The sequence below is a fragment of the Notothenia coriiceps genome, unplaced genomic scaffold, assembly GCF_000735185.1.
Source record: "Notothenia coriiceps isolate Sejong01 unplaced genomic scaffold, NC01 NC01_scaffold00026424, whole genome shotgun sequence".
In the NCBI taxonomy this organism is placed as follows: domain Eukaryota; kingdom Metazoa; phylum Chordata; class Actinopteri; order Perciformes; family Nototheniidae; genus Notothenia; species Notothenia coriiceps.
The window spans coordinates 2,903,110-2,907,534 of NW_011359125.1; the positions used below are offsets into that span (position 1 = coordinate 2,903,110).

Genomic DNA, 4,425 nt, shown 5'->3' on the forward strand with positions numbered 1-4,425 from the left:
TGAAAGCAAGAGAAGTATTGGCATAAAAGAAAGGAAAACTATTTAAAAGCACAAGTGTGACACAAAAAAGACTAACTTTGTCAGTCTCCATTCAGTGTGTCTACAAGATGAGGCTTATTGTTTTGTCAGAATAATCTAAGTTGTCCCTGTTTCTAAGTAAATACCTTTTTTGTCAGTTTGTCATTTTGTTCAAGAAATCCTTTTTTTTTAACAAGGGAAGGTGTCACTTCTTTTAAAACGGATTTTGGAAACAAATGTTAAAATCAGAGCTGGCAGTGGAACAGGAAGTAAACGAGAAATTCAAAAGAAGGAGAAAGTAAAATAAGTCAAAGCAAGGCAGAGATGCCTTTGTTTTTAAACCTGTCTATCCTGAGTGCACATTTGTTCTCTGTGGATTTTTTTAAAATTGTGTTGCCTTGACAACCAGAACAATGCTGAAAGGCTCTTTCACTCAGATGTTGGCTTAAAATGATTTTCTCCATCATGCATTTAGCGAGCAATTAGTGAGACAGACAAGGAATTTAGCTTAAACCCGGTGTATCATTCCTGCTTTCAGAAAAATGGAGGGGGTAGATGTGGGTGGGAGGAGGGCGGAGGACTGGAGAGTGGAGCGGAATTTTAATGGACACTACAAAAAGGAGCACAAAAAGCAAAAAAAGACAGAGAGGACAAATGAGCAAAATAAAGTTGAGCTGCAGATAGAGGCAGAGTGGCATGACAGGAACGACAAATCAAATAATGTATTGGACAACGCTCTTATTTATGGTAGATGTGTGTGAATATACACCACACAAGTATATTCATCACACTCAGAGAGACGGGTCTGTTTTTCCACCTCAGGGTTCAGACTGGCTCTCTGTCTTTGTTACCACAGCGCTCCCGTAGAGGCATCATCACATCATATTTCTTGGTTAAGCCCCTGAAAACAACAGGTGCTGTCAGAGAATTAGGAGAAGGAGGTAAAGCATGACACATGACAAGAAGCGGAAAGGACACAGAGAAAGAAAACGTATGCTTTGTACGGTGCCTTGAGCACAGCAGATAAATGCTGGGATGTCTTTCGTTAGGAATATTATGTGCCGTTTTGGAGGATGCTTCCCTCGCGAAAAACATGATAACGCCAAATTGTCTCTCTCTGAGAAAATTACAACAGGGTCATTGCCGTGCTCTGCATACTGTTCCGAGAAAGGACACGAAAAGTAATTTGAAGTTTGGCAGAAGTAGTTTATTTTGTTGAGCATTCTTTATGTGAGTTGATGAAATACTTCCTTCTCCAACTGCATTTGTTTCTTTTTTACAAATATAAGTTTTTGACTTAGGAGTCCACCAATGTGACTGTTTGTACAGCAAACTATATAAACTGTAGACGTATTAGGTTTAATAACCATAATTATGTTTGCATTGGGTTCATTTTCATTTTCTTTTTTTGTGTCTTATAAAAGTCCTTTCTAGATGGTGAGCATTGATTTATAGACACTTTAATGAAATGGTTAAGGTTAGGCATTAACCATGCTTAGGGTTAGAACTCATAATAGTACTTCGCGCAAACTAGGGTTATGGTCAGGGGTTAACCTTATAAACTCACATTTTCTAGAGACCTTACTGATGCACCTCATATTCCAATAAACCAATGGGAAAAGACCTCATCATCCACACCGATTACCACTTCTAGAACAAAATCAGTAATAACATGTTCGGCCTACCAACATCAGTTTAAGTCAACAAGACCATTCACAGAGCACACATAATAAAGCACGAAATGCACATAATATAGGACATTTCAGATAAACCCATGCACTGAATAAACACAATTGACGACTACCTTAACACACAATGGACCTGTCCACCACTTAAACATTTCTGGGTAAAAGAAACCACCAAACTAACCTGATTCCTTGGCTGAAGCTTCCATTATTACCCTCTGTATGTATACTCGGAAATGTAGACGCACTCGACCCATGTTCAATAAAGATCACAAAACCACTTCTCGTGGCCCTATCGCCAAAAAAACTATATTACTAAACTGGAAAAGTAGGAAAAGGATCAGCATATCATAAAGGCAATAACTTAATATAGCACATATCAACATAGAAAAAATGTACTTGAAGAATTTAATAAAACATACTCAACAATTCTCAGATCAATCTCGTTGCCACTGAGCTAATGCCATAACACAACAACAAAAGCCTCGCAAATCAAGGGTTACAATCTGCACCACCGATTTAACCCACAACTGATCTTAGTTTATTTTCATGGCAACATTTCCTCTGTTTCTTTTAATGCCCTGTTGGCACTGACTTAGAATTAAGCAGGGACTTCATGGGATTTAAGACTGTACCACCCATGTCTGTGTTTAGTGTGGTGCATTCGCTGAGAATAAACATCATCTCTGTTTCACTCATTTACTGACCAAATCCTGAGGATTACCACGATTGTAATGGGTCTCCATGCTGAGTTGCTGGATGAGCCTCTCAAATGTGAACCAATATGGTCTTATTAATAATTTCCACTGCACCAAACATATTCTGTAACCCAGAATGGTAAAAAAGAAAAAACTTAATGTACGAGAGGCCAAATTGGCCTGAAGTAATCCTTTTTTTTTTGTTCAGTGTTACATTTCCTGTTGTTCATTCTTGGTGGATTGCAATGATTACAGTTCAAGACTCTTAGACAAAGCCTTGTCTTCTGTTATTTCCCCCTGTCTCTTGTGTAATGTGTATTTTGAAGGTCCGCTCACGCCTCAGCTGCCCACTATGAACTCAGTGCCCCCCCCCCCTTCTCCTTGTGTGCTAATCCCTGCACTAAGCAGTATTTAATTTAACACAGTCTTTCGGACCGTCAAAACATCTGTACGTGTCTTAGAGTGCCCTGTTACTTTTGTTGCTGCTATTTTAGTTATCATGTTAATTATATGGGCTACTGTTACCCTCTGTGGACAACACAGCAGATCCAATACTCAATATAATTATTCAAAATGTATTGGCCAAAATCACAGGATTGGGTGTCAGAGAAACAAAAGTACAATCCTTTTGTTAGGGAAGATTCTGAAGAAAACACATGTCTGTTTTCCTCAGCTTCCAGGCCTTATGCTAAGCTTTGCTAATAGCCCCCTGGCTCCAGCTCTTGACATGATATCAGGCAATCTTAACTACTCTCAACCATAAATCATGGCATATTTCCAAATTGTCCAACTTTTTTTTAAAGACAACACAATACAATAACATGGAGTTCTGCTTATCTGAAAATAAACTACATATCTAAATGCTGTATACAAAACAAAATCAAACATTGCATATTTGTATCTGAAAATATTTGAATTTGGACAAAACTGGAAGTTGATCAATGGGATGTTTTGTTAAAGTTATGCACCTCACTTTAAAATATTGATGCTTTACAGTACATTACATTGCATTGCAGCCACTGTAGATGTAATCTACTATAACCATAAAGTCTAACACGGCCCCAGAGCCTTCTGAGCAGCCAGCCTTTTAATCACATACTGTAGCTCCATACTGTACATCTGATAGCGTGCAGATGGTTATGTTGATGTAGTATGATGAGTGTACAGCCCCCATGTTGAGCAGCTATTAATCTATTTCCAGCCTCAGCCTCAAAGGCTACATTATACATCTTGACATGTTAATGATGGGGTTCTCTTGTTGTAAAAAAAACAATTGTGAATTTACAAACTGTATGAACACTAGGGGTGTAACGGTACACGTACCGAATTATTCGGTACGGGCCCTGTACCCAACGAATATAACGTTAAACGTAAAAAATTGAGAACGTGAACAACTTCTTGGAAGTAATTTCAGGTGCTGCGTCGCAGCATTCAGAGTAATTTGCTCACATTGGGTTCAACGCGTCATAGAGCGACCAAGTCATTTAATTGGACGAGAGGCATACTATGAGAGCTGGTCACAGGGATGCGTTCAAATTTAGTCAGTAATTTGAGGAACTGTCGAAATGGCGAACGCAGATAAAGTTGAGCTCGAAAATCCTCCAGCATCATTGAAGTCTCCGGTTTGGGAACATTTTTGTTTCGCAGTTACGTACAAGGATGACTGACAAAGACAGGTGTTCCGAACCAAAGCTGTTTGTTGGCATTGTTCAACTAAAATTGGTTACGCGGCTGGCAATACATCAAACTTGCACACTCATTTGAAAAGGCATTATATTTTGTATTTATTTGAGTAAATATTCACAGTTTAATAATAATTAAAAACCCAAAACGAATAGTTTATGTTTTGTGAGTACTAGTACAGTAGGCTACAGTTCAAATACAGATTATTTCAGTTCATCGAAATGCTGCACCTTAATGTTTATTTTATTATATTTTGTATTTATTTGAGTGAATACATTATTCACAGTTTAATAATAATTAAAAAAACCCAAAACATATTTTATGTTTTGTGATAATTTTTT

At 37.9% G+C, this 4,425-nt stretch overlaps 1 long non-coding RNA gene across 1 annotated transcript in view; it reads left to right on the forward strand.

Moving 5' to 3' along the window:
• The first annotated feature begins 4,066 nt into the window (after positions 1–4,066).
• LOC104957082 (uncharacterized) overlaps positions 4,067–4,425 on the forward strand; it is a 7,478-nt gene continuing 7,119 nt past the window's right edge. The window contains exon 1 of the long non-coding RNA XR_799638.1: positions 4,067–4,077. This is a non-coding gene — a long non-coding RNA (uncharacterized lncRNA). The remainder of the gene's footprint in view (positions 4,078–4,425) is intronic.